The following is a 10259-nucleotide window of genomic DNA, read 5'->3' on the forward strand; positions in this document are numbered from 1 at the left end:
CATTTTCTTTCAGCCAGAAGGACTTTGAGCCCAAAGGGTAGGGTCTGCTAGCTCCGGGGTCTCAGGGGCTCAGCCACCCTCCACCGTGCATGCGCATCCTGGGCCAATTACATCCTCTGACCCCTTCCTCCCAGGTTGTATTGTGGTGAAGTTTGATCTCGGAATAAATGAAGGAAAATCATTCCATTAGAAAAGACAATTTGGTCAAATAACATTGGTCTCATTTTGCAAAGTGTTTCTCCCGCCTTCTGGTTAGTGTAGACATTGCCTCTCTGACATGGAGAGAGGCAGAATTTGGGGAAAGCGTTTGATTTTTTATTCTCTTTCTCTACTTGGTCTATTATATTTTAGGTACTTAGCCTTACTTTAATTAGTGGGAACTCCTCTTGTATTTTTTATAGGCTGTGTGTGAAATAGCTTCTCTTATAACATTCTAGAAGTCTCTTACGTAGATTTCCATTGTGACCCACTAATGTGGCCACCCACTCTCTTTCTCCTTCCCTTCCCATTTTGCAGTGGAATACTGTGTAGGAAACTCAAAGCATTGCAGTGAGCTGTGTGCATATTTTTGGATAAAGAGAAGAGTTTATTTAGGAACGGTTTATGTGAGACACAATGAAGGAGAAGAAAATGGGGAAAAAAAAAAAACATCATAATGACTGTACCTACTGGAGTTGGACCATCTCAGTAATTGCATTAGGCTCTTTAATTCAAAAACTTGTTATTTAAAAGTGGTAATATGCTTTCATTAGGATGGATATTATCCAAAAAAGAAAATAAAAAAGGAAAGGGAAAAGGAAAGTACAAAAAAGAAAAAGAAAGTAACAAATGTTGGTGATTATGTGGAGAAATTGGAACCCCTGTGCCTTGCTGGTGGATAGCAGAATGGAGCAGGCTCTGCAGAAAACAGGCAATTTCTCAAAAGGTTAAACATAGAATTGTCATAAGACCCAGCAATCCCACTCCGAGGTGTATGCTCAGAATAATTGAAAGTGGGGACTCAAACAGAGACTTGTAAACCAATATTCATAGCATCATTTTTCACAATAACCTCAAGGTGGAATCAAAGCAATGGTCCAACAATAGATTAATGAATGAACAACATGTGGCATCTACATACAATTGTATATTATTCAGTCTTAAAAAAGAAGGGAATTCTAACACTTGGCTGCAACACAGGCAAACTTTGAAGACATTACACTGAATGAAATAGGCTAGACATGAAAGGACAAATGTTACATGATTCTACCTATATGAGATACCTCAATTAGTCAAATTCATATCAACAGAAAGCACAGCAGAGGGCACTGGGGGCTGGGGAAAGGGAGTGATGGGGAGTTATGTTTTAATAGGTATAGCATTCCTATTTGGGGTGATGAAAGAGCTCTGGAAATGAAAAGTATGCTTGTGCAACATTGTAAATATACTTGATGCTATTGAATTTACACTTAAGTATGGTTTAAATGGTAAATTTCATGATGTATATTTTACCACAATAAAAATAATTTTTTTAGATTTTATTTATTTATTTTTCAGAGAGAGAGCACACAAACAGGGGTAGTGGCAGGCAGAGGGAGAAGCAGGCTCCCCACTGAGCAAGGAGCCCTATGTGGGACTTGATCCCGGGACCCCGAGATCATGACCTGAGCTGAAGGTAGATGCCCAACAGACTGAGCCAACCAGGTGTCCCCACAATAAAGACAATTTTGAAACATAAATGTTGGCATTTGTTCCATTTATCTCTCAACCTCCTAAAATACTGATGATTAAGTCATTGCATATAAATACTGTAGAAACAGGGCTTTTGTGTAAAGCTGTCACTTTCAGGCACTCATCCTTACACTATCTTGAGAATGTCCCCCCTTTTAAACTCTTCCAGGAGAAAATTCCACTCATTTCACTTACAAAAATAAACTCTCCCTTTATTTTTACATATTTCTGACCTAGTGAGTTGCATTTAAAATGTTACTTCTTTAAGTCAATCTTTTAATAAATATTTACTGAGCATCTATTTTATGCTAGGTCATTATGGGTTTGGGGATGCAGCAATAAATATATCAAAGTATGTACTTCCACAGAGTTTATATTCTAAAGTAGGCAAGATAGACAATAATCACGTAAAAGTGAGATGAATGATATTGCAAAGGTTGGCAGACTCATGAAGAAAAGTAAATCAGAGAGGGAGGAGAGGAACTGTGCATAAGGAAGGGGCAATGAATTGTCACCCCTGTAGCAGTGAAGGTTCCATCAGGAAGTGGCATTTGAATACAGATGGCGGCAGGGAGCATGCCAACCTGAAGCCATCAGGAGGAACAGTGAGGTGGTCTGAGAGAAGAGCCAATGCATGTGCCCTCAGGGAAGAGCAGACCTGGCAGGTTTGCATACAGAAGACAGTGAGCAGGGGAAGCCTAACAGAAAATGGTGCCCCAGAGATCAGGGGAAGGGGCAGGGCAGCGGTGGGATCTGGGAAACAATAATGCCTTTGGCCATTTGACTCAAGGGAAATGGAAAAATTTGGGAGGTGTGGGGTGGTGTTGAACAGGCTTCATGTTGGTTTCTGCCTGCTGAAAGTGATGCTATTGGCTAGGAATGCCTGTGGCACTTGCCTGGGCTCGTACTGCTGTGGTGAAGCATGAGGGAACTTTGACAGAACAAGATTTATCATTTACAAGTTCTGGAAAATACATGGTGCACCTGGGTCCACACAGAGAAGCCTGGGGTCAGGGGTGAGAGACAGAGATGGAGAGTGAGCCTGGGGCTCTGGCTTTATTAGGGTCCAAGGGTAGGGTGGCTGGGGTTTCACGAGTTCACTCTTTATTGGAGAGTTTATAACATTAAAGCAGAAAGAGAAAAGCAGGGTGCCTCAGGTGGACAGAGATCCAGGTCACCCAGGGCTTTCTAAATGGAGAACTTCATGTGTGGGGGGAAGCCTGGCTCCTTATCCACTTCTTCAGCTAGTAACCATGTCATATAGCTGGCGATCGGCTTATTGGAGATGGGAGTGTTTGACTTCCATGTAACCAGAAGCTCAATATCAGGCACTTACACTACAAAGCTTCCTGTTTTGTCCTAGAATTTACCTAAGTCTTTGGGCATCTTGTTTTCTAAAATGGCCACATCCACTCTCCCATGTTTCTCTGCAATGTGATTTGCAGATCCTGCCATCAACAGGTGGCAGCCAATGAAATGTGGGTCAGACTATGATGCTGTATCAGTCAGCTTGGGTTGTGTAATAAAATAGCATAGAGGGGGTGACATACACAACAAAAGTGTGTTTCTCCCAGTTCTGGAGGCTAGATGTCCAAGATCACATATATACATGTGTGATATATAGGATGTGTATTTAACACACACACATAACTTTTTTTTTCTAGTTTGAACTTCACAACAAACTAAAACAAGTAAAATGTTTCTGTTGTGCTGAAAAAGTATGCAAGATCAGAGTGGCTACCCAGCTTGCAAGCAGAGGAGCCCATTTTCTTTTTTTCCAACAAAGCATGCTACTTAGAGGTCTTATTGTGTTATAATTCCTTGAATGTGTATTATTCACTTCACTGACTGTGAACTCCTTGTAACAGAAATCATGTATTACTGATGTACATTGTTTCCTTTTTGAAGTGCCTCGAACATAGTTGTCATGAAATAAAATGCATGCTTGCTCTTCAGCTAGACAGATGTTTCTAAAGTTATAGGTATGTTTAAATTTTGAAATTCTAATTTTCTTCAATTAGGAAAATATTTTTTTATGTTGACAATAAGAGGTAAATTTCAGCACTTCCTATTTGGATGAGCATATTCCACATGCATAAATGTTACGATTGTGGTATTTTACTTTAATTGTATTTTTTCTCAAAAGAGAGACACTAGATTATTCACATTATATCTGTAATGTTATTTAGATGGCTTCCAAATATACAGAATCTTTGAGTACTTACGGTCTTTTTTTAGAGTACATCCAATTGTCTCTAATCAAACTTAGTATATATTTAAATGTTAAGTAGATGTTATTTCTGATTACAGTATCTGAAGTTTTTCTCTGTCTACAGACAAATATAAGAGAGTCAAACCTCATTGATTTCTTTGAACTTCAAAGAAATCCTCATCTTTAACATTTCAAGAAGTTCATTAGCCCTGACAGCTTCTTCCTGTAGAATGCTGTCACACCAACAGATTGCGACCCTGGCACTTAATTTACATAATAGCTCTACAGCACCGCACGGGCCAAGGTAAGATTAATGGTAGCAGAGTCACGCTGGTGATGTTGTGAATGTGCTGTGATTTGAGCAATACAACACTGTCCCAGACGCCAAATGAAATCTCTCCCATTGCTTTACATTTCCCGGAATTCAGTCTTCTAATCTCGATACAGTAATGCTTGACTTTCTCATCATGACCTCGTTGGCACTCCAAAGTGATGATATGAAGACAGAGGCCAGGCTGGTGCATGGGATCGTAGGAGGTTCTCTTGTTTATACCTCCCGTATCAGCAAACTGGTTGTCAATTCTGCTGCTACCGACCCAGTCCAGAAAGGTGAATATTCATGGGACCAGATCCCTGTCCCTATTAGTTTATTTTCCCTCTCCCACCCCAGAATCCATCTTCATAACCCATATTCTACAATAAACAGAGACCTCGTTATCGAGAAAAACCACAGATATATGTCTATCTACATGAATGTCACTCTTACCTCAGAGATATTATTCTCAAGGATCCTGTGTGATTCTCTTGTAAGCCCTTGATCTTCTGTGCTACTTACTTCCACTCAGTCCACACCATCTGAAACAGGGCCCTCCAGAGGGCCTGGTGGCAGGGATATCGCTCAGAGCCACATGATTTCTAATACCTTCAGTGGTAAGTTAGCGAATACAAAGACACCACAGATCATAAAAGGTAAATATGAAAATGGAAGATCATCCTTTAAAATCTTTATCTCCCTTGATCTTGGCCACCTACTTCCTCTTTCACAGAAAATTATTTCTGAGAGATATTAGTTGATCGCATGCACACGCACACTCACACGTGTACATAAACACATGCATGAGGACCGCAGTAAACAGACTTTTGGAAACTGTCTCATAATATATTTCCTTTGCAAAGTGCTTTACTTCTTTGAATCCTTCAAAAATTCCTGCAGGAAAGGAACTGGTTCAATTCTGTTTAATCTGATATAGTTTCCAAAACTTATTTGGGCCCTGTCAAGGTATGAAGGTAAAATAAAGTACAGGATGTCACCGGGAATGTCCTATTGAATAAAGACGGGATCTGAGAGTAGAATGAGAGAAGATGTAGCTTCTCCCGCACGAAGACATCATGGCGTGCAGTCACTTTACCCCCTCGGTGTTCAGACGGAGTCAGATTGTTTTACAACAATTCTTTTGAGTATTTCCTTTGTTAATCTTTCTGAAAAAAATCACCATTTGATATTCATTTCTCAGGGCTTTATGAAGCTTTAGGGATTTTCTGCCAAGGGCAACCGTCCCACCGCCACCCCAAGAAGAGATTACTTCAACCATTCATGAGTCCTCAGTCAATAGACATTTTGCCAGGAGTTCCCCAAGGTATTGTCACATAGGCAGGAAATCGGGCAGCGGCTTAGAGCACAGACTATGAAAAAGGATACTTGGAGTGTGAAGTGCTCTTCTGAGGAGCCTCCCTTCCGAGAGCCTGGTCGGTATAGGGACGACATAAGGGCAAGCATTGCTCAAGGAAGGCAAAAGCCTTTTCACTGCAAGTTCCTGGGCACCAAACATGGGACATGGCTGTTTCATAGTTTTGTCAAAGATAAGCCCTGCCTGAGGTCCCTACAGGAGAGAGGGGTTGAGTCTCACGGTGGCACTTCTTATTTATTGTGTCTCTCTCTGTTGCTGCTCTCTGGATAAATATAGGATTTTTGTTGCAAGGGCTATTGATCCTTTCAAACATCATAAATTCTCCCCAAGAAAAGAAACAAATCCGAGCCAATAAACTGAGATTTACCTTCTCTTTATTATCTAAAAAATAAAAATCTATATATTTTAGAAACAGGACGGCACAACATCCTTACTATAAAAGACTTGGAAACTTGTATTTGCTTTTGTTTGAAAAGACATCTTAACGGTTACATCAAATACTTAGTAGAGTTTAAGGATTCGGAAAACTTTCCTGTGTATACTTTCTGTTATATTAAAGTGTATATTATGTGATAAGTATAAATGTGATATGTATAAATGTATTATGTAAAGGTATAAATGTGATAAGTGTTTTTCTTAAGGGGTGAGATTGCAAGTCTAAATGTCATCTCAATATGCAATCATTATCAAAGATGTAAGATAACTTTATTTCAACAGTAAAACATGGTATTTGGTGTTTTCCTGGATATTGGACAACACATAGATTATTTGAAAGCATATGCTTAATACTGAAAGTGACTTTGTCACTCATACAAAGTCTGGGATTTTAATAATGTTCTCACTATTACTCTTTAGAAAATGTGTTGAAATAAAACATGTAAAATAAATTAAAAAATTACTACAGTGAGCTGTCATGGATCCCTAAGATCCACTTGGGAATGTTAACCATTATTAATGTTTTGTGAAAGACCATATTTTAACATGTATTCATGTAAATATGCTATTGATGAAGCTTTCTGTCCCATGCCTATAAAATATCACATAATATAATAAAGCTCATAGCACTAGGCTTCATGCTGCATTTCAGCGAGCCAGCTAAGACCATCCCTCAAGTGGTTGCAATTAAGCTACATAATTTGACCATGTGCTGGAAGTGTGAGGGAGGGTAGGAGGACAAGGACAGAATACAAATTAAAGATCGTGTGTGGATGTTTATAAAACCCCAGTTAGATATCTTATTTATATAGGTTCATGTAATGATCATGTCTCGATGAGACGAGGCTCTGTTTAAGCACTGTGGAGGAATAGATTTTAAACCTGGTGGGTTGCCTTTCATTGATTATGACTTGATCATGTCGCGCTAAATGAATGAAGATCATTCTCTTTATGAATCCCATTAATTAACTGGGAAAAAGTACAACATGGTTAGCAACACATTCATGATTAAATAAGTCATAGTAATTTATTTTTTAGCTTTCCTGTTTCTTTTTTTTTTTCTTGGTTTGTTTAAGTTTAAATTGTAGATTTTTTTTGGAGGAAAATTGGCTTTTCATGATTACAAGCTTATTTCTGAGTAGTAAAAATTCTCTCTGCATGCTTTCCCCCATATTTGCATGTTTTCCCTCTATATTCTCCCATTGGTCTTGGTTGCCACCATTGGACAGACAGAAACCCCAAGGACACTTTCTCTGAGCAGCAGGTCATTCCAGGTGTGTCAGATAGATGCATCAGTTCCCATTTCCTACATCCTGTCTTTTGTGCTACAAACTTCTGTCACTAAACACTATGGTACTCAAGAGAGTATAATTTTCCTTAGGTGTGTCCTAAGCTTGTGGTAAGCAAGGGTCATATACTATTCTTTTTTGTTTCCCTTCTAGGCCTAGCAAAATAGTGAGTATAGAAGTGATGTCCACGTGTTTGCTGAATAAAAAAATAACAAGAAAAGTGTTTTTTTTTTTTTTCCCTAGCCTATATATTACCCTAATGGAAGCTTGATTTTTATATTTTCCAGAATGTCTCAGATCATTCAGTATGATTCTTTTCGCTTCCTCTACTATGTCATTATTCATTCAGACTCTAGATAAATTTTGAATCACCACAAACACCTGGAAATTAGAGAGTAATCCACAAAACTACTCATTTTCACTTTTATTATTTTATTTACTACTCTAGTAAAATACAATGGAATCTAAGTATCTTAAGGTTGAACATATTAAAAACTGCCACATGGAGATTATCTGGTACAATTATTACTTTACTAAAATACGTGTTTACAGTTTTTCCTAGTTTAACTAAAAATAGCTAAATTTACCTTGGTCAAAAACAGAATAATTTTATCTTTGTAAAATAATTTTTGAAATGACCTTTTACATAATTTAAAAAAAAAAGAGAGAAAAGTCTCATAAGACATACAGAGCTATACATATTAAAACAAACCATTTTGTGGCTCAGATAGTTAAATGTCTGCCTTCAGCTCAGGTCATGATCTCAGGGTCCTGGGATCGAGCCCCACGTGGGTCTCCCTGCTCGGCAGGGAGTCTACTTCTTCTTCTGCTGCTCCTCCTGCTTGTGCTCTCTCCCCCTGTCAATTTAGTAAATAAAATCTTTTAAAAAAATAAAGTATCTTTTAAAAGAAACATTAACTTTTTCTAACCTAGGTCTAGGGCAATTTATTTTGCTTTGTAGGAAAAGACTACAGAGTGGTCAAAATCATGATGCTAAGCATATGTTTTCCTGATATGAGTCTAGCCTAACCGCATATGGTCTTTATTATTATTTTTTTTCCTTTTTTTTTTTTTTAGATTTTTTTAAATTTATTTGAGAGAGACAGAGATAGTGAGAGAGAGAGAGCACAAGTGGGGAGGAGAGGGAGACACAGGCTCCCCACAGAGCAGGGAGCCCGATGCGGGACTCGATCCCAGGACCCTGGGATCATGACCTGAGCCAAAGGCAGATGCGTCACCGACTGAGCCACCCAGGCGCCCTATTATTATTTTTTCCTTTCTAAATAGGAACAGGGCTACTTATCCAAAGGAAGTGGCTCACCATGAAAGATAACTGGCAAACTGGCAAGCAGGACTGTGGAGTCAGGCCCACGTTTCCATTAGGCGATCAATCCTGCTTTTCTTTGTCTTCCCAGAGTCCATGTCACAGGCCCCAATTTATTGGCATGTTGCCTTAGGTTGGCCCAAATAATAGGATAAAGATAGATTTTTAATACAGAGATAACATGACTCCGAAAATGTCCCGGTGCTGTCTCAGAAACAAAAGCTTTCAAATTGGTGTCATTATGCCACGGCTTTCCCCACCTGCGGCTGGGTGCGAGCATCACCTCTCTCCCAGACACTGGGGAAACAGCCTCTGCAAGGCCGCCCTGCTGCTTCCATGATTAGTATTCCAAACAGCTTGCTGACCTGCAGCACACAGCTCTGCTGCAGACAGCCTACCAGTGTGGATCAGGAATGATGCTCTTTATATTTAGTTTGGGGAATTGATGTTTGGGTGGAGGGAAGGTATGATGACGGGGCTGTGGGGATAAATAATGAAAAATACAATTTTATGTTATGGTTGTGTATCTGGGCATTTGGATAGTTGTTTTGATGTCCTTGATTGTCTTTCAACAGGAGCAGGGCTCCTGGACTGGTGGAATCCAACACTCCCCCATGCCCCTCCAAGCCATACCCAGAATGAGAGCTTGCCTTGGCTTTTGTTCTCAGAAAGTCTGGTAAAATAAAAGGCATATGTAACTAAGAATTATAAAATTATATAAAATGTAATTTATATATTTTATATCAAAATTTAAGTTCCTCTAATTATACACGAGGAGTTATGTCATTGTATGATATGCGATTTCATTCATCAGAGAAAATGTGCAACACTGAATTATACATTGATTCATACACAAATGTGTCTTTTATGCTTATGTTGTGCTAAGCATCACATAATATATATGCTTAAGAAAACAGTGACAAAATACTCTGTTATGGTACATGTTCTCATGAGGTCTCAGCACTCGTGGAGAAGGCTGGTTTCAAAAGGAAAAGGGCATTTTGATGAAACTGGCAATAATTCCACATTCTGAGAAGCTAGCAGGTTTTATCAGTCAGGATAAACAAGATGCAGGTTTTGCTACAATAACAAACGACTCCTACTTCTCAGCTGATTAATGTAACAGAAAGTCATCGCTCACTCTCTGCAGGTTTATCCAGCAGGTGGCTCTGTTCCATATTACTCTGAGACACAGGTTCACAGGGAGAAGAGAAATACCAGCTATTAAATTCACTAGCTCACAAAATGCATTTTGCTTGTGATCGTGATCCTCTGGAGCTGGTCTTATGGCCCTGCCCTGCCACCAGGGGCCAAGCTTCAGTCTTCAGGGTTTAGGGCGGAGACAGAAGTAAGACCAGGGGTCTGCAAGAATGACATACGGACAGTGGCTCTGTATTGCCACAGATGAATTTCCCTATAACTCACGGTGCTCTTTATTCTACTTCATACATTATTCAATACCTCCTACAAATAGAAAACGTGTCCCCTGAGCCAAGTTGGCACTTAGTTTTTAGCCCCTAAACCATTTTTGTGTTGCTTTTGTTTTCTTTCTTTCTTTCTTTCTTTCTTTCTTTCTTTCTTTCTTTCTTTCTTTCTTTCTT

Source organism: Mirounga leonina, unplaced genomic scaffold (assembly GCF_011800145.1).
Source record: "Mirounga leonina isolate KUSES-001 unplaced genomic scaffold, KU_Mleo_1.0 Mir_199, whole genome shotgun sequence".
NCBI classification, from domain to species: Eukaryota; Metazoa; Chordata; class Mammalia; order Carnivora; family Phocidae; genus Mirounga; species Mirounga leonina.